The sequence below is a fragment of the Heterocephalus glaber genome, unplaced genomic scaffold, assembly GCF_053883595.1.
Source record: "Heterocephalus glaber isolate CG9 unplaced genomic scaffold, H.glaber_assembly_v1.0 deba00000896, whole genome shotgun sequence".
Lineage (NCBI taxonomy): Eukaryota > Metazoa > Chordata > Mammalia > Rodentia > Bathyergidae > Heterocephalus > Heterocephalus glaber.
The window spans coordinates 526469-547522 of record NW_028258170.1 but is presented as its reverse complement, the minus strand read 5'-3'; the positions used below and the strand labels follow the sequence as shown (position 1 = coordinate 547522).

The 21054-nt window shown below is 35.9% G+C and overlaps 1 long non-coding RNA gene across 1 annotated transcript in view; it reads right to left on the bottom strand.

Annotated features, from left to right (window-relative positions):
• The window catches only part of LOC147828850 (uncharacterized), a 53493-nt gene that overhangs the window by 10451 nt on the left and 21988 nt on the right, over positions 1–21054 (bottom strand). The window contains exon 2 of the long non-coding RNA XR_015449995.1: positions 19565–19634. This is a non-coding gene — a long non-coding RNA (uncharacterized LOC147828850). The remainder of the gene's footprint in view (positions 1–19564; positions 19635–21054) is intronic.

Genomic DNA, 21054 nt, shown 5'->3' with positions numbered 1-21054 from the left:
ATCTCACTAATGAAAATAGATGCAAAATTCCTCAATAAGATACTGGCAAACAGAATGCAGAAGATCATCAAGAAGATCATACACCCTGATCAAGTGGGATTCTTCCCAGGGATGCAGGGATGGTTCAATATATGCAAATCAATCAATGTAATACACTATACCAATAGAGCCAAGGACAAAAACCATATGATTATCTCCATAGATGCAGAAAAAGCATTTGACAAAATCCAACAGGCATTTATCATAAAAAACCTACAAAAAATTGGAATAGATGGTCTCTACCTCAAATTGATAAAAGCCATCTATAAAAAACCAACAGCCAATATCATACTAAATGGTCAAAAACTGAAATCCTTCCCACTAAACTCAGGAACAAGACAAGGATGTCCACTATCCCCACTTTTGTTCAATATAGGTCTGGAAACACTAGCCACGGCAATTAGACAAGAGAAAGAAATAAAAGGAATAAAGATAGGAAATGAAGAAATCAAATTGTCATTAATTGCCGATGACATGATACTGTATATAGAAGACCCCAAGAACTCCAACAAAAGTCTTCTAGACTTAATAAACAAATTCAGTCAAGTAGCTGGTTACAAGGTCAACACACAAAAATCAATAGCTTTCCTCTACATGAATGACAGACTCACTGAGAGAGAAATAGGGCAAATAATTCTTTTCACAATAGCATCCAAAAATCTGAAATACCTAGGAATCATCCTAATGAAAGAAATCAAAGACCTCTTCTTTGAAAACTATGGCACTCTGAAAAGTGAGATTGAAGATGATATCAGAAAATGGACAGACATCCCCTGTTCCTGGGTAGGAAAGATTAATATAATGAAAATGGCCATACTTCCAAAACTGCTATATAGATTGAATGCAATTCCAATTGAGATCCCAGCAGCATACTTCATGGATCTCAAGAAAACAATCCAAAAATTCATTTGAAACAAGAAGAGACCCAGAATAGCAAAAGCAATTCTGGGTAACAGATACATGGCAGGGGGTATCACAATCCTCAACCTGCAACTCTACCACAAAGCTACTGTGATAAAAACAGCATGGTACTGGCAAAGAAACAGACTTGAGGACCAGTGGAACAGATAAGAAGATGAAGAAACAACACCAGACACACTCAGCCATCTCATCTTTGACAAAGGAGCCAAACACCCTCACTGGAGGAAAGATAGCCTCTTTAATAAATGGTGCTGCAAAAATTGGGCTTCAACTTGCCAAAGATTAAAACTAGACCTGTATCGCTCACCATGCACTAAACTAAAATCAAAATGGATTAAAGATCTAAATATTAAAATAGAAACTCTGAACCAATTGGAACAGAGGTTAGATAGAACCCTTGAAGACATCGGTGTAGGAAAAGATTTTATGAACAAAACCTCAGTTGCCCCTGAACTAGCACAAACAATCAACAAGTGGGATCTCTTCTTATTAAAAGGCTTCTGCACAGCAAGAGATACCACCAGCAGTGTGAAGAGATAACCCACATTGTGGGAAAAAGTCTTCACCTGGTATTCCTCAGACAAAGGTCTACTAACTCAAATCTATAAAGAACTTAAAAAGATCAGACCTCCCAAGTTTAAAGACCTAATCTGAAAATGGGGATCTGAAATGAACAGACATTTCTCAGACAAAGAAGTAGAAATAGCAAATAAATACATGAAAAAATGTTCAATATCACTGGTCATTCGAGAGATGCAAATGAAAACAAAGCTGAGATTCCACCTCACTCCAGAAAGAATGGCTACTATCATGAAATCAACCAATAACAAATGCTGGCAGGGCTGTGGGGAAAGAGGAACCCTGCTCCACTGCTGGTGGGAGTGTAGATAGGTGCAATCACTATGGAAATCAGTATGGAGATACCTCAAAGAACTAGGACTTGAAGTCCCATTTGACCCCGCTATTCCACTGCTGGGGATCTTCCCCCAAAGAATTAAAAGAATCATACCACAGCGATATATGGGCACCCATGTTCATAGCAGTACAATTTGTGAGAGCTAAAACTTGGAAACATCCCATATGCCTATCAACTGGAGACTGGATAAAGAAAATGTGGGTTTTAAAAAATAAAATGGCATTCTACTCAGCCATAAAAAATGAGAAATTAGAGACATTTATATCTAAATGAATGCACATTGAGGCAGTACTCTTAAGTGAAATGAATGGGACAGAAATGTACAAATCCCAAATAGTTTCTCTGGTGTGAGAAACTGAAAGTTTAAATAAGGACTAAAATGTTTTATAGGTAATGTGAAATAGGAAGAAAAGGGGCAGAGGGGAAGGAAATGGGAGGGGTAGAGGAAAGAAAGCAGGGTATGGAATTAATATGAGACAATGGAAAAATAGGAACAAAATCTTTGTAAATAGGGAGGAATGGAAGGGTTGAAGGGAGAGGTTGGCAAGGGTGAAAAATAAGAACCAATAGAGATTATGTAAAGTTGCAAATTTCCAATGATGAATATCATTATATTGTATACCTGAAATGTACCAATGCTAGAATGAATAATTGATAATACAAAATAGAAGAAATTGTCCAAAGAGGTAGAGATAGTGGGAGGAGCAGGGGAAAGGAATGAAGGGAAAGGAAATATGATGAGAAATGGAAAAAATGGAAATAAAGTCTTTGTAAATAGGGAAGGGTGGAGGTGGTGAAGGGAGGGCTAGGAATGGGGAAAAAATAAGAACCAAGATGCATCATGTAAATGTACAAGTTCCCAATGAGAAATGTAATTGTGTTGTATACCTACAATGTACCAATGAACGAATTTAAAAAAGATAAAACTTTGCCATTTAAAAATACCTGCAGAGTGGAAATAGTCCTTAATGTGAAGAGATTTAAATGATGAGAGAAGAGCCCTAACAATATATTGAAAAATAAATATTTATTAAGTTTTTAATCTTAATCACAAAGAAAGACAATCAGGGATATCTGCAAATTTAAATTCTAGAAAAGAAAGATATTGAAGGTAAATAAGATATGATTTCAAGTAATATTCTTTGATGTAATAAAAGACATAATTTTGTCACTGATTTGAAATTTTTAGTAATGTAGTACATTTTCAAAAATTTGCATGAAATAATTAACTATTAAAATATTAAAACTTTGAGAAATCTTAATTCTTATAATAGAGATGTTGCACTTTAGACCTGTAAAATGATGTAATTACCTTTTTTTTAAATAAAATAACTTCAGTTTCATAAAGTAGATATTTTTATAATCATGTTTGGAGTGAATAGCTCAGTATAAGAATTTTTATGCAAGTTTAAATAAAATGCATTACTTGGGAAATGGAGCTGTTCATTATAAAATAAGTTTAAAATATTTAACAGAAATTTTAAACTGATAATAAAATGTAGACTTAAATTATTTTTTAAAATAAATTTTATCCCTCTTCTTCATCTAAGCTTATAGACTGTCACATATTGTAAATGCATTGCGAATTCTTTCCTGTGCAACAGTTTTATTTAAAATGTGTAACATACAAGGCAAAGGTGATAATCATTAATTTATTTTGAAAGATTACTATAAAATTGAAGACTTTAGGAGAAAGGCAAAGAAGCCAGTGGCTGAATCTCTTGGTCATGATTTGGTCTCCACATGGCTCACAGGAACACACCTAACAGCTGTAAGTGCTCAGTGATATTTCAAATTGGAAAATTCACAACATTTCAAGTTCAAAGCACTATATGATGAGATTCATAATTTTTCTCATATACTGAGGCCATGGTGATCTTACATGTTTCAATTCTACATAGGCTATTAGATATTAAACTGTAAATTGAATAAAGAAAATATCAAAAATTATACAAAAAGTGGCAGGAATCATGTAAAATATATATAGGCATATATTAAAAACCACTGATTTAGAAAAACATGTGCAAAACAGCCAACAATGGATATAGTCATTCTCTTTTATGTATAATCATCATTTTTCAAATTGTCTTCAAAGTAAGAAATTCCTATCAATTAATTCTACTTCATTATACTGCCTAATTCTAAAGTGGAAATTGCTGCAATATTTTTTAGCTGTTTGTTAGGTGGTAAATTAAATGGAATAAAAGTTGTTTGTAAAACATAAAGGAACACTTTTCACAAATATGTAGAGTTTATTATGTCAAAAATTATAGGACTGTAATTCTTTTTGTCATGATGGCTGGCACTTTTTTATTGTCCTAAAATATTTATGTTCATATTGTGATGAGAGAGACATGGAATTATTATATATCATGCAGGTGGGCATACAGAAACTTATTAATTCAGTGAATTATTGTTTTTCAAATGCTAGAGAAGCACAAGTTGTAGAATCTAAATGCAGTAATCTTGACTTGAAAGCAAGAGACCCAAACCCTGCTGCTGAAAATCACTATAAACAGAATGACATGAAAAATGAAGTGCCTTTTCATTATAAAAGTGTCTAAAACTGGGCTATGCAGAAATACTAAATTGATATATCTTTTTAAAGTACACAACTTTCTTTCTGCTTAAAAGTTTTCCTTAACAGCACAGATATTTTACATATTGAATTTAACACTTTTTTTTTTTGGTACCAGAGATCAAACTCGGGTCCTTGTGCTTGCAAGGCAGGCAGTGGAACCACTGCGTTAAATCTCTGGCCCAGATTTAACACTTAATTGGTGACTCCATATTATAATATGAATTTGTAAATACCTGTGTCTCAAAACATTGAAGTTCATGTTTGTTAAGTAAAGAGAAGTTGGAAAGGAGCAAAGGCAGGATTTAAATTTTTTCAGAATGATGCTAAAGAATTTCTTAGAAGAAAATAAGACAGGTGCATAAGTGTAAATGCCTAGCATTACTGATATTTTCACTGTCTAGAACCTGATCTCTTCTACATGTTCCAACAACAGCCTTTTTTCCCTCTCTGTTTCTGAGACTATAAATGAGGGGGTTCAGCATGGGGATCACAATTGTGTAAAACACAGAAGCCACCTGATCCTTACCAAAGGAGTAGGATATCTTTGGTTTTAGATAAGTAAAGATCATAGTGCTGTAGAAGACGGTGACTTCCAGGAGATTCGAGGCACAGGTGGAGAAGACTTTTTTCTTTCCCCAGTGGAATTATTTTTCAGGACAGCACAGAGAATGGACAAATAGGATCCAGATATTGTGATGAGGGACAGCACTAAATTGAATCCAGCACAGAGTATACTGATTTCAACCTCAAGTGTGTCACTGCAGGACAGGGCTAAAATAGGGAATGTGTCACAGAAAAAGTTCTGGATGACATTAGAAATGCCAAAGTTCAGTCTGCTCAGAGAAACTGCACCCACAGTGGCATCCACAATGCCAATAACATAGGATCCAGAGCTGGGCAGGACATAGTGTTGTGGACATAGTGACTGGATAGTGCAGGGGCTGGCAGATTTACCACAGGGCATTGTACCTGCCTAGCAAGCTCAAGGTCATGAATTTGATCCCTGATGCTGAAAGTAAAAAAGGAGAGTACAGGAGGGCTAGGGTGGTTAAAGGGATCAATATTTATATGCACTAATTAAAATTATTCTGAACTGAGGGGCCAGGGATTTAGCTCAGTGGTTTTGCCACCTGCTGCACAAGCGCAAGGACCCAAGTTCAATCCCTGGTACCAAAAAAAAAAAAAAAAGAACAAAGCAGCACATCTGGTGGTCCCACGGCTCTGTCTCTTGCTTCAACAGTGTTTGGATGGAACAGACCCGGGGACTCCCTCTTTTTTGTCCTCCATCCACCTTCCAGTTACAGATTTGGGGGCCATAATCTCGCCCATCTCCTGCTTCCAGGACCGGCCAACCCCATTCTTTTGTGGGTAGCTCCTTATTGTTGACTAGCCATGACTTCTCAGATTTGTCAGAATTATTCCACCGAAGTGGAGGCTGCCGTGAGCTGCCTGGTGAATCTGCACCTGCGGGCCTCCTACACCTACCTCTCTCTAGGCTACTACTTCAACCATGATGATGTGGCTCTGGCAGGCATGGACCATTTCTTCCACGAGCTGGCCAAGGAGAAATGCAAGGGTGCTAAGCATCTCCTGAAAATGCAAAACCAGCACAGAGGCCGAGTGCTCTTCCAAGATGGGCAGAAACATTCTGAAGATGAGTGGGGTAAAACCCTGGATGCCGTTGAAGCTGCCTTGGCCCTGGAGAAGAACCTGAACCAAGCTCTTTTGGATCTTCATACCTTGGGCTCTGTCAAGACAGACCCCCATCTGTGATTTCCTGGAGAACCACTTCCTGGATGAGGAGGTGAAGCTCATCAAGATGATAGGCGACCACCTCACTAATTTCCACAGTCTGGCCAGCCCCCAGGCTGGGCTGGGCGAGTACCTCTTTGAAAGGCTCACCATCAAACATGACTAGGAGGCCCCGGAGCCCAGTGGCCTTTGAGTGGCTCCTGCTCACTTGACAGCAGGGCTTTGGCCTAACCCTCTCCCTCCAGCCACTGGGCAGCTTTTTCACCTCTCTGGAGCCCACTCCCAAGTCTTGGACCAAAAGAAAATAAAGCCTTTTGCAGCAAAACAAAACAAAACAATTATTCTGAACTGAAGTGTGCAGGGTGCTTGCCTTAGCCTTGAATTTTCTAGCCTATTGTCAACATAAAATTTTATGGAATAAATTTGCATACTCACCATAGTTGAATTGTCTTTGTCTTAACATTTGCACAGCTAGCCAGAAATCCTAAGAAAATGAAGAAATGTTTCTCCCTTGCAACAGTAATAATGTGCATATCCATGCAGCTTATTAGCTATTTTACAACTTTATTTATATCCATGCTTTCTGTGGTTATATTTCCATGAAACTAATGCTATTTCATTGTACCTCAGATGAGAAAACCACTTATAAAAATTTTAAATACTTTCCTCAAGTTCACATATCTCTATAGAATGAGATATCCAAATTATAAAATGAGTTGCCTATCAACACAGATCAGTTGCCTAACAACACAGATTTTTAAATTTACTTTGCATAAAGAAATGAAGGAATTGCCTGATATTTTCACTTTAGTATTGAAGATATTCATTGACTCAGTGACAGAAATAAGATAGAATATTAATGTATACAAAATGATTTTCACTAGATTTGGTAAGTCACTGCAGTGATTGGGATGTTACACATTTTGGCTTGAGTTAATAGGACACAGTCCCAAAAATATTAGAAGGAAGGGAGGAAGAAAGGAAAGAAAGAAGACAAGAAGGAAGAAAGAAGAGAGGGAGGAAGGAAAGGAGGAAGTGAAGGATGGAAGGAAAATAACAAGGAACAGGTAAAACGGAGAGAGGAAGGAAGGCAGAGGAAACATGAAAGAACAAATAAAAGAAAGAATGAGCAAAGAAACAATGTAGCAGCAGAACTGAGTGGATAGGATCAGTTAAAAAAGGGGTGAGTTGAGGAACCGTTACATTTTCAAGATTCAGAAGTGGATAGTGCACTGGTAAATGTGGTGTTATGCATAAAAAAGATTCTTCTAGTAATAACAATGGATAAGAGAGGTTCCATTTGCCCATAAGTTGTAAAACCCTACAAGAAAATTTCATCAAACCTTGTTTAAAATCCAGTTAATCTACAAACTCATAATTTTCAGTGACCCTTTCCCAAGTTTGAATTCACATTCATTCACATAATCTAAATTCTAAAGTAAGGTCCCTTCCAAGAATATATGGAACCTATGAAATTGCCCACTTTCTCCAAAGTGTGGAAGCAAGATGTAAGCACTGCAAGCACCAAGGAATCTCAGCTACATATTAACCTATAGCTAAAGCCAACCAGGAACAGATATGAAACCCAGTGAACCCATAATTGAGAGAGCTTATATTAGCTCTCCAAGTCTTCTCTGTTCATCACTATCAAACATGTATAAGAATAACTAATATGATCAACTTGTCCAATTAACAGCATATGTGGTAGTATTTGTTTAAAGGCATTGAGAGTCATTTGAATAAGTGTTCTAGTCATGATGGTAAATAATATACATGAATTTTTTAGAATTCCCTCTAGGTAGATGCAAGTTATGAAAAGTGCTCAGTATCACACTGAAATAAACACACACACATGAACACACCCACTGACAAACAAAATCAGATACATATAATCCTACAACAGGGTCATCAGTGGAGTCACTGCAAATTAAGACATAATCATGAAGCAGAAAATAAAACAACAGAAATTAAACAGAATAAATACTAAGAAAATGGAATGAATAAAAGTATAAAGCAACTTCAGGGCAGAATCAAGTAATCTAACATAAAGCTGTAACAGAACAGGAAAAATGTGAGAATATACATGTCAACATTTTTTTAACTATAAGAAATTTATGAAGCCATTGGATAAGCAGTTCAAAGGATCCTGGAAAGGTTAACTATGAAGGAGACTTGAGTCTATGAAGAAACAGAAGTGAAAAATTTAACAATGCAAAATGCAATTTGAAAAACATGAATTTTAATTATGTAAAACTAAAGGACTAAGGAAAATTATGCTATTGTATTATGAATTTAAACTACATATTACAATAATATTTATGGGAAAAATAACAAAGAATTCGGGAAAATTGAAGAATATTGTTTAAGCAATCTTTTACTGTGTTTTTTTTTTTGGTACTGGGGATCAAACTCCGGTCTTTGCGCTTGCTTAGCAGGAGTCAAAACCACTGAGCTAAATCCCCAGCCCTCATTTAAGAAATCTTTTATCGCTGCTTGTTTAAAAAGGGCTGGATATGTACCTTAATGGTATAGTGTTTACCTATTGTTCATGAATGGGTGTAATTCCCAGTACCAAAAAAGAAAAGTCAAATATATATATATATTCTAATATTAATTATTATATATTATAATATTAATATTTATATTCTCTTTACAAGGATGTAGTATTTTTCTTTATCTCTCTTAATCAGTGTTGGTTTGAAATCCACTTGATCTCCAAAGAGGATAGCTGTTCCTGGAGCAGTGTTCCCCTTTCTCCACAGCCCTGCCAGCATTTGTTATTGGTTGATTTCATGATAGCAGCCATTGTTTTGGGGGTGAGGTGGAATCTGAGCATTGTTTTCATTTGTATCTCTGGAATGACCAGTGATGTTGAACATTTTTTCATATGTTTATTTGCTATTTGGCTTCTTTGTCTGACAAATGTCTGTCCATTTCAGATGCCCATTTTTGGATTAGGTCTTTAAATTTGGGAGGTCTGATCTTTTTAAGTCCTTTATAGATTCGAGATAGTAGACCTTTGTCTGAGGAAAAGCAGGTGAACTTTTTTCCCCACATTGTCAGTTGTCTCTTCACACTGTTGGTGGTTTATCTTGCTATGCACTAGGTTATCAATAAGAAGAGATCCCACTTGTTGATTGTTTGTGCTAGTTCACAGGCAACTGATGGTTTGTTCATAAAATCATTTCCTACACCAATGTCTTCAAGAGTTCTACCTACCCTCTGTTCCAGCCAGTTCAGACTTTCTGTTTTAATATTTAGAACTTTAATCCATTCCAATTTTAGTTTAGTGTATAGTGAGAGATACAGATCTAGTTTTAATCTTTGACAAGTTGAAACCCAATTTTTTCAGCACCATTTATTAAAGAGGCTATCTTTCCTCCAATGAGGGTGTTTGGCTCCTTTGTCAAAGAAGAGGTGGCTGAGTGTGTCTGAAGTTGTTTCTGCATCTTCTAATCTGTTCCATTGGTCCTCTGGTCTCTTTCTTTGCCAGTACCATGCTGTTTTTATCACAGTGGCTTTGTAGTATAGTTTGATGCTGTGGGTTGTGATACCCCCTGCCATGTCCCTGTTACCGAGAATTGCTTTTGATATTCTGGGTCTCTTCTTGTTACAAATGAATTTTTACATTGTTTTTTCCAGGCCCATGAAGTATGCTTCTGGGACTTCAACTGAGATTGCATTGAATCCACATAGCAGTTTTAGAAGTATGGCCATTTTTATTATGTTGATACCTCCTACCCAGGAGCAGGGAATATCTTTGGATTTTCTGATATCATCTTCAATCTCTCTTTTCAGAGTGCTATAGTATTAAGAGAAGAGGTTTTTGATTTCTTTTGTTAGGTTGATTCTTAGGTATTTCCCTTATTTAGATGCTATTATGAAATGAATTGTTTGCCCTGTTTCTCTCTCAGTGAGTCCATTGTTCATCTAGAGGAAAGCTATTGATTTTTGTGCCTGGATCTTGTATCCAGCTACTTTACTGAATTTGGTTATTAAGTCTAGAAGACTTTTGGTGGAGTTCTTGGGATCTGGCATATAGAGTAGCATGTCATCTGCACATAATGACAATTTGATTTTGTCATTTCTTACCTATATTCCTTTTATTTCTTTCTCTTGCCTAATTACTGTGTGTAATGTTTCCAAAACTATATTAAATAGGAGTGGTGATAGTGGACATCCTTGTCTTGTTCCTGACTTTAGTGTGAAGGATTTCAGTTTTTGACCATTTAGTATGATATTGGCTGTTGGTTTTTCATAGATGGTTTCTATCAGTTTGAGGTAGAGACTGTCTATTCCAATTTTTTGTATGTTTTTTATGATAAATGCCTGTTGCATTTTGTCAAATGCTTTTTCTGCACCTATGGAGATAATCATATGGTTTTTGTCCTTGGCTCTATTGGTATAGTGTATTACATTGATTGATTTGCATATATTGAACCATCCCTGCATCCCTGGAATGAATCCTGCTTGATCAGGGTGTATGATCTTCTTGATGATTTTCTGCATTCTGTTTGCCGTTATCTTGGTAAGGATTTTTGCGTCTATATTCATTAGTGAGATTGACCTATAGTTCTCTTTTTCAGTTGGATCTTTCTCTGCTTTGGGGATCAAGGTGATGCCTGCTTCCAGGAATGAATTTGGGAGTATTGCTTCCCTTTCAATTTCATTGAAGAGTTGAAACAGTAGTGGCAGCAATTTCTCTCTAAATGTCTTGTAGAATTCAGCAGTGAAGCCATCAGGGCCCGGGATTTTCTTAGTTGATAAGTTTTTTATTACAGTTTCAATTTCATTGGTTGATATTGGGTTGTTCAGAATTTTTAGGTCTTCTTCGTTCAACTTTGGTAATTCATATGTATCTAGGAATCTGTCCATTTCTTATGTGTTGTCCATCTTATTGGCATATAGGTTCTGGAAGTAGGTATTGATGATCCTCTGGATTTCTGCTGGGTCTCTTGTAATTTCACCCTTTTCATTCCTAATTGCATGGATTTGGGCCTTTTCTTTCATTTTTCTGACAAGGTTGGCTAAGGGTTTGTCAATTTTGTTGATTCTTTTGAAGAACCAACTCTTGGCTTCATTGATTTTTTTGTATCATTCTCTTAGTCTCCATTGCACTGATTTCTCCTCTGATCTTTATAATTTCCTCCCTTGTATGAGCTTTGGGGTTGTCCTGCTCTTCTTTTTCTAGAAGCTTGAGGTTCATCATCAGGTTGTTTAATTGAGATCGTTCTGTTTTCCTAATATGTGTATTCACTACTATGAATTTCCCTCATAAGACTGCTTTCATTAAGTCCCATAGATTCCGATATGTTGTATTGTCATTGTCATTTAATTGAAGGAACTGTCTGATTCCTTCTTTAATTTCCCCTGTGACACATTGGTTATTCAGAAGTGTGTCGTTCATTTTCCACATGTTTATGAAATTTTTTGAGTTTGTTTTGCTATGGATATCCAATTTCATCGCACTATGGTCTGATAATATACTGGGGATAATTGCAATTCCTTTGCACTTACTTAAACATGTTCTATGTGTGAGTATGTGGTCTGTTTTGGAGAATGACCCATGTGCAGCTGAGAAGAATGTGTATTCTGATTTTGTGGGATGGAAGACTCTGTAAACATCTGTTAAGTTCATTTGTTCAAGAGTTCAATTGAGTTCTAGCATTTCATTACTTATTTTTTGTCTAGTTGACCTATCTATTTGTGACAGTGGGGTGTTGAGGTCCCCCACTGCTATTGTATTAGTGCATATATGACTTTTCATGTCTTTTAGTATTTCTTTTATATAGCTGGGCACACTAGTGTTTGGTGCATAGATATTTATGATTGCCATCTCTTCCTCTTGGATTCTTCCCTTTACAAGGATGTAGTGTCCTTCTTCTTCTCTCTTAATCAGTGTTAGTTTGAAATCTACTTGATCTGCAAAGAGGATAGCTACTCCTGCTTTTTTTCGGGTTCCAGTCCCATGGAGTATTGTTTTCCACCCTTTAACTTTCGGTCTATGAGCTTCCTTTTGAATTAAGTGTGTTTCTTATATGCAGCATATTGTTGGATTTTGCTTCTTGACCCATTCTGCCAGTCTATTTCTTTTGATTGGTGAATTGAGACCATTAACGTTGATGGTTATAACTGAAACGTATTGACTTGTCATTGCCATGACTTTTTCTTTTTGTTGGGTTCTACCCCTTTACATTTAATTTCTTGTCATGCCAGATGGGTTCATTCTGCTTTGCTTCCTGGGGTTGTGATCCTCAATGTCTGTTCCTAGGATATTGTGTAAAATTCTTTGGAGTGCTGGTTTTGTATTCACAAATTTCCTGAGGTGCTTTTTGTCATGAAAGTATCTTATTTCTCCATCAATATTGAAAGATAGTTTTGCAGGGTACATCAATCTGGGTGGAGGCTGTTTTCTTTTAGGGCTTGGAATATGTCACTCCAAGCTCTTCTTGCCTTGATGGTTTGTGTTGAAAAGTCTGCTGTGATTCTGATGGGCTTTCCTTTGTATGTGATTTGTTTCTTTTCTCTGACTGCTTGGAGAACTTTATTCTTCTGTTGTGTTTCTGGAATCTTAATAATTATATGCTTATGTGTAGATTCTTTTTGATCAAGGCTATTTGGAGTCCTATATGCCTCACTTATCTGTATGTCAAGCTCTTTTCCCCTGCTTGGGATGTTTTCTGCCATTTTTTCTGTGAAGGGTTTTTTATTTTTTTAAATTTATTTTTGTCATCTCCACTCTCTCCTGTTTCTTCATTGAGCTCAATCAGTCTTATGTTATTCTTTTTTCCATTATCTAGTAGCTGCTGGATTGATTTCTCATGTTCCCTTATAATATTGAAGCAATTTTTCTTTTCCTGGTCACTAATTGCAATCTTATCTTCTATATCTGAAATTCTGTCCTCACATTGGCTCATTCTGCTGTGTAGACTTTCAATGGAGTTTTTCATGTCCTGGAAATCTATTTGCATGTGTTTCATTGATTCCATTTGTTTCTTATGTTGGGATTCTATCATGTTCCTCAGCTCCTCTCTAGATCTATTAATCATGTCTTGCACTAGGGGCACAATTTCTCCTGTTATCTGAGAAATTATTTCTGATTTCATTTTTTCCAGATCCCCTTTTGTTGCCAGTTCAGTGGATCCAAATGGTTGAGTATCAGAGTGTTCCATCTCATTTCCCTTTGGGGTTGCTCTAGGTGATCTGGAAGTCTGGTTTTGAGACTTATTTATGTGTTTTCTCATTTCGACTGGGGCAGGTGGCTCTTAACTCCTGCACAGATTACCTCCTCTGAGCTGGAGCTGTGGGACAGGGGCCAGGAGCAGCAGTAGAAATGGTGGCCCAAAAGCCCTTTCCTGTGGGCTGGGAGCAGCGAGAGGGATGGTGGCTGGAAAGCCCCTTCCTCTGGACCAGGAGCAGTAGGATGGTGACTCAGAAGCCCCTACCTCTCGGCCTGGAGCAGCATAACTCAGTACCTTGGTCTGGTGGTCTGGTGTCCTCTGTGTCTTTGTAGTGTGGAACCAGGCAGCTGCCTGTCTCCAGCAGGGTGATTTGGCATCTTCTGCATGACTCAGGACCTCAGTAGGGCATGGGCAGACCTGCCTGTCTGCCTCATAGATTTTTTGTATTGTTCTCTTAGTCTCCATTGCATTGATTTCTGCTCTGATATTTATAATTTCCTCCATTCTATGAGCTTTGGGTTTGTCCTACTTTTCTTTTTCTAGAAGCTTGATGGGCAGCATTAGGTTGTTTAACTGGGCTTGCTCTGTTTTCCTAATATGAGAATTCACTGGTATAAATTTCCCTTGTAAGGCTTCTTTTATTGTGTCACATAAATTCTAATATGTTTTATTGTCATTTTCATTTAATTGAAGGAACTGTGATTCCTTCTTTAATTACCTCTGTGATGTGATTTGTTATTCAGAAGTGTGTTGTTCAGTTTTCATGTGTTTATGAAATTTTTGTAGTTTCTTTTGCTATTGAGCTCCAATTTCATTGCACTATGGTCTGATAATACACAGGAGATATCTTCAACTCCTTTGCACTTAATTAAATAACTTCTATGTGTGAGGGCATGGTCTATTTTGTAGAAAAACGTGTGTAACTGAAAAGAATGTGTATTCTGGTTTTGTGGAGTGGAATACTATGTAACCATCTATTAAGTTCATTAGTTCAAGACTTTGGTTGAGTTCTAGTTTTTTGCTGATTATTTTTCATCTAGTTGATCTACCCATTTGTTACAGTGGGATATTGAAGCCCCTCACTTATATTGTATTAATGTTTATATGATTTTTCATGTCCATTAGTATTTGTTTTATGTAGTTGGGCACACTCATGTTTGGTGCATATATATTTGTGATTGTCATCTCTTCCTCTTGGATTGTTCCCTTTACAAGGATGTAGTGTCCTTCTTCACTTCTCTTAATTAGTGTTTCTTTGAAATCCACTTGATCTGCAAACAGGATAGCTATTCCTGCTTTTTCTTAGTTTCCTGTCACAGGGAATATTGTTTTCCACCCTTAACTTTCAGTCTATGAGATTCTTTTTGTGTGTTTAAGTGTGTTTCTTATTTGCAGCATACTGTTGGATCTTGCTTCCTGGCCCATTCTGCCAGTCTATTTCTTTTGATTGGTGAATTGAAACCATTAACTTTGATGGTTATAAGTGATATGTATTGACTTGTCATTGCCATGACATTTTCTTTTTGTTGGATTCTACCACTTTGTGTTTAATTTCTTGTCATGCCTGATGGATTTATTCTGTTGGGCTTCCTGGGGTTGTGCACCTCCTTGTCTTTTCCTAGGATATTGTCTAATATTTTTAGAGGTGATGGTTTGGTATTCATGAAGTTCCTAAGGGGCTATTTGTCATGGAAATATCTTGTTTCACCATCACTTTTGAAAGATGGTTTTGCAGGGTACATCAATCTGGGTTTGAGGCTGTTTTACTATAGAGCTTGGAATATGTCACTCCAAGCTCTTCTTGCCTTTGGGTTTGCATTGAGAAGTCTGCTGTGATTCTGATGGACTTTCCTTTGTATGTGACTTTTTTCTTTTCTCTAACTGCTTGTAGAACTTGGTTCTTCTGTTGGGTTTATGGAATCTTAACAATTATTTGCCTATGTGTAATTTTTTTTTTTTAATCACAGCTAGTTGGAGTCCTATATGCTGCACTTATCTGTTTGTCAAGTTCTTTTCCCCTGCTTGGGAAGCTTTCTACCATCACTTCTGTGAACAGTTTTTTTATGTCATCTGCACTTTCCTGTTTATTGACTCTAATCAGTCTTATGTCATTCTTCCTTGCATCATCTAGGAGCTGCTGGATTGCTTTCTCATGGTCCCTTAAATTTTGAAGCGATTTTTCTCTTCCTGGTAACTAACTGCAATCTTGTCTTCTATATCTGAAACTCTGTCCTCACATTGGCTCATTCTGCTGTGTAGACTTTCAATGGAGTTTTTAATCTCCTGGAAATCTGTTTGCATCTGTTTTACGGATTCCATTTGTTTCTTATGTTGGGATTCCATCATGTTCCTCAGCTCCTCCATTCTTTATCTGTGTTCTCTCTAAATTTGTTAATCATGTCTTGCACTATGGGCACAATCTCTGTTGTTATCTCAGAAATTATTTCTGATTTATTTTTTCCATATGCTCTTTCACTGCTGGTTTAGGGAGTACAGGTGATTGAGTATCACATGATTCCTCTTGTTTCCCTTTATGGTTGTTTTAGGTGATCTGGAAGTCTGGTTTTGAGACTTGTTTACATGTCTTCTCATTTTAAAGGGGGTGGAAGGGAGGAATGTGTGTTGCTGTCCTCCACGCAGCTCACCTCCTCATCACTGGGGCCTCTGTTCCTCTCCAAAATGATTTTTTAAGCACTGGAATTTTTAATGATAGGCTACTTCTCCAAATTTCTCCCAGTCAGAGCTCAAATAATCACCACTTCTGACCTCAGCTGAGAAAAACAGACGGAGAACCAATGCTGTCAGAAAATCATCAAATCCCTCTGAAAATCATGTGCAGATTCAGGCATCAGGGAACCAAGATCTGAATTAATTTGGACAACAGAGGAAGGAAGCTATGTGTTACCTAGATATAAAATCCCTGGGGAGCCTGGCATGCAGAGGTAGAGATTTGAGGCATAACAGGCCTAGGTACTTACTCTGGAGCAAAGCATTCAGAAACAATTTTCTTTCAAAGAAAATGAAATTTCTCCCACTCTTGAAGGTTGGTGGTTGGAGTGAGAGCAGTATGGGTGTCTGTCTCCTACCACCTTTTCTTAAATTGATTGTTCAAAATGACATTTTATCAAAATATTACATTTTCAAAATATGTACATTGTTTGCATATTTTGAAACCAACAAGTCTACATTCTTGCTTCACAGATCTTACCATTACTCAAAATAAGACCTAAATGATATCTGAATAGAAGTTATTCTGATGAAATACCCATTTTATTTTGTATGACACAATCCACTCAAATGAGAGGAATGATACTTACTGTGACATAAAGTTGTTGAAAAATAAAACTTCTTCAAGATTATCTTGGTATAAACTGATCAACCTCAAGCTACTATGCAAAATAAAATATGAAAATCATATAAGAAGCTGAAAATTTCTCAGATATGTTTGTTTCTTTATAACTTATGATGATTAGTGCATACATTTTTTAATGAGATAAATTATATCACAGTAGTTTTTTTTTTCAGTGCCTGTTCAAATGGAGACTTCATCAGGAAGTCTTGTCAGAAAAGAATGGAGAAAGGAAAAGTGAATATATAGTGAAGAGTGTACACCTTCCCTCCCAAATGGTGATATCAGGGTGCCTTTTTTTAATGGGCATTCAGAACACTAGACCATTTGGTCATCCTGAGGGCAGTTTCCTGGGAATGATTACTTGGCCTGGTTCCAAGGACAAAAGTTCAAGGGGTAAGTAAACAAAGACTTTGTCCATTCCACCAGAAGCTACACCCTGAAAGCCAAAATTACTTAATGTTCTCCTGAGATACCCTAAACAACGCCTGAACTACATTTTATTTACTTCTTAAAATGACACACAACTACATTAATTTGCAGAGAATAATGTTTACATTGAAGTGATTAGTGCTGAATCTTGGATTAGACTGTTGGAGAACACATTTCCACAGACATATTTACTTAATGAAAAAATAAAGGATGGAACAATACAATTGTCACCAGAAGACATTTTACACTTAGAAGTATGACATATTGATAAAAGTAAGGCATGTTCATTAGAAAAAAAAAAAAAACGAAATTCATTGATGAAAATGAAGAAATGCAAGAATTGTTGACATTTTATTTACATACTAGTAATTCTTAAAATTATTTTCCTTTGTGTCCATAAAAATTATTTGGATGTGTACCTATATCTCTATAGAACTATTGTATTCAGTCTCAGCCTTACCTTATAATTAAAACACTCCAATCTAATATGACATATGTTAGGTCAGGCTTTTACAAACCAACACCTCCCTGTGTTGCATATTCTATAGCACCTCATCCTTCTCTGAGTGAACTATCTATTCACAGGTGATAAATGAACATTCTGAGAATGCACAGGAATGGGAGAGAACCTCCATTCCAATTGGCCAGTGTCACCTGCTTCAACTGCTATCTATATGTGTGGAATGTGTTGTCCTATTTTGTGGCACTAATTTTTTTATTTTCAAAATTAATATGATCAAGAAGACAAAATCAGCACTGAATCTAACATAAATTTTGTAATGAATTCAGTGGACAAAAACTTGCTTTGGTTATATATAATCATGTCAGATGTTTTGAAATGATAAAAGTAAATTAAAATATAATAATAAAACTGAAATATTTCATTAAATATTTTCAATCCAATAAGAAGAAACCAATGTCGGATTGGAAAAAGATACAGTGAGAATCAAGGAACATTGATATTGTGAATCTTGCATTGAATCCCACAAAATCAACTCTGATTAATAGAAAAAAATGACTCTCAGAGGAAAAAAGTGTTCTAGAAATTCCAACAGAAAATTTGTCATGTTGAATAGAGCTACTTTTGTTAACTATTATATTGTTCATGGACTTGTAGAAAGGCAATGTTGTTCATCCACATTTTAACCCTAACAATCTTAATCTTAAATTTAACTGTAATCCTGCCAACATTGACCCTAACCCTAACCCTAACCTTATCAACCCTCACCCTAACCCTAAACCTAACCCTAAACCTAACCCTAATATTGAGGTTTAAGCAAAATGAGAGGCTCAGGGTAAATATCTAAGCCAATATTACATCCATAGGCATGAGATTGCAAGATGCCACAAGGAAGAATTTTTGAGTCATTTTTTCTATCATTGAGACACATTTGGGCCATGTGTAGTGCTGCTGAAGACAGAAGAACAATTTGTGTAACTTCTGTTTCACAACAGCAACCAAGGTCACACCAATGATTTTTAATCCCTTTCAGTGTAAACATTCATGTAGATTAACTGCCACTACATCACAGTTTAAGATCTGACTTTTATTTACCTCCTTATTCTTTTCTCTTTCTGTCACTCCCTCACTCTCTTTAATATTTTCATGGTAGTTTTTTTTTCCTTTCAGCATTGACTGATTCAAAAATCAAAAGTTTTTTATCTTTTTTTCATTTTTGAATGATAATATTTACAACTGGTATAAAATCTCATAGATTAGGAAAAGATTCAAAAGTTGATCTGGGGATCTGGTTTTAATAACAGTGGTAGTCATAGATAATAGATTCCCCTCAAAGCAGAAAAATACAAAAATAAGGGATACAGCATTTTAGATCATAAAACTATAATTGAAGAAACTACATGTGAAAGAACACAGTAATAAATAGGGCTCAGTAGTAGGACCCATAGGAAACAACAATGTGATCAAAGTAGAACTCAATGGAAATGTGTCAGGGAAGCAAACATTTGAAAGAGGTGTCTTAGAAGTAACTGGGAGGAAGTTGTTCCAGACAGACACCCCTCAGTTGAAAAGACTGCACAGATGTTGGGGTACAGAGTTTAAGGAAATCCAAGGAATAATATATAGTAAGTGTAAAATTATCTGGACTTATGCTGGTATGTGCTATGAAAATGGATTCACACATCATTGTTGAAAGAACTAACATTTGGCATCAGAATATATATGTAAAATTTCTGTAAAACTAAAGCAATTTGATTTTCAGGAACACAGCACTGACTGCCTTATAGGCACAGTTTTATGTAGTGAAAACTAAACTAATCTGAATCATAGTTTCCTCAAATTCATTTCTACATCACAGTATATTTTATTCATAAAGTTTATTGTTACATTTTAGGTATATATTATGGTCACATTCATCCTTGGGAATTTATACCTGTACATGATATATCTTGGTTCTTCATTTTTTCCATTCTTCTTCCTTCCCTTTCACCCCTCACCCTTCCCTATTAAAAAAAAAAACACAAAAAACATTGTTTCTATTTTTTCCTTCTTTACTCATATTATTTTCTTTCCCTTATTTCCTTTCCCCTTCACTCCCTGCTCTATTTCCTCTTTCCCTTTGGACCTTTTCTTCCTATTTCATATTATCTATTACACATTTTGGTCTTCATTTACTCTTTTAGTTTTTCACACCAGAGAAAGCATTCAGTGTTTACACATTTGTGTCCTATTTAATTCAATTAAGTGTATGGCCTCAATGTGCATCCATTTAGCTATAACTGTCTTCAGTTTATCATTCTTTATGTCTGAGTAGTACTCCATTTTATTAAAACAAAAACAGAAACAAAATAAACTTCTTTATCCAGTCACCAGTTGAAGGGCATTTGGGCTATTTCAAGTCAAATGCTTGTAGGATTGTGGGAAAAAAGGGACCCTTATCCACTGTTGGTGGGAGTGCAGACTGTTGCTACCTCTGTACAAATCAGTGTGGAGATTCATCAAAAAACTAGGATTAGAAGTTCCATTTTACCCAAGTATTCCCCTGCTAGGTATTTTCCCAAAAGAATTAAAAGTATCAGAGCACAGTGATATATGTTCGCCCATGTTTACAGTGAAACAATTTTTAATTGCTAAATCTCAGATCATAATATTTTAAAGAGTTTTCTGCAATGAACAAACAACATAACTGTAACAGTATTTCTGCATATTGCTGTATTATGAAATTCAAAAATTTTACAGCATTCCAGGTTCTGTTTTTCGACTTTTTTTATGCAGCAGTTCAAGAAATGCTTTATTTAATGCTGTCTGCTGGAACATAAGTGTGTCAGTCTTTGACATTAAAACTAATAAATATTATCTAGGTAATGAGAAGCAAGAATGAGAAACTGGGGTGATCTCATTACATTTAAGAATCTGGTTAGTATAAGTAACCAATTCATCATGTACTGATGTTCAGTTAACTGGCAATAAAATTCAAGGATCATTTTTATATGTCACTACCACAGAAATCAAATGTTTGAAAAAGTCAGTTTCTCATTATGTGCTATTTTCTAGATCAATATAAAATAATACATAAGACTGAGATTATTCAACATTCAATTTAATAAACTTTCATTCCTGAAGGCTAAATTTTCCATTTGGAAAATAATTTGATTTTCACTATTCCTATGCACTTTTTCTCTGACCATGTAGCAGCTTTATTTTCTCACTTTGGTTGTCAGTGATCATTACAATTTAGATCTACTAATATCCTGGTATCAAGTTCATGAAGCTGCATATTGCATTTGATCAGCCTCAAAGTTGTGTCTCCAAGACTTGAAAATGTGCCTGGGACATGTGATTGACTTAAAAATTTATAAAGTGAAAAATAAATGAATGAATGAATTATACTTGTCATTATGTGCTTGGATTGGTTAATATTCT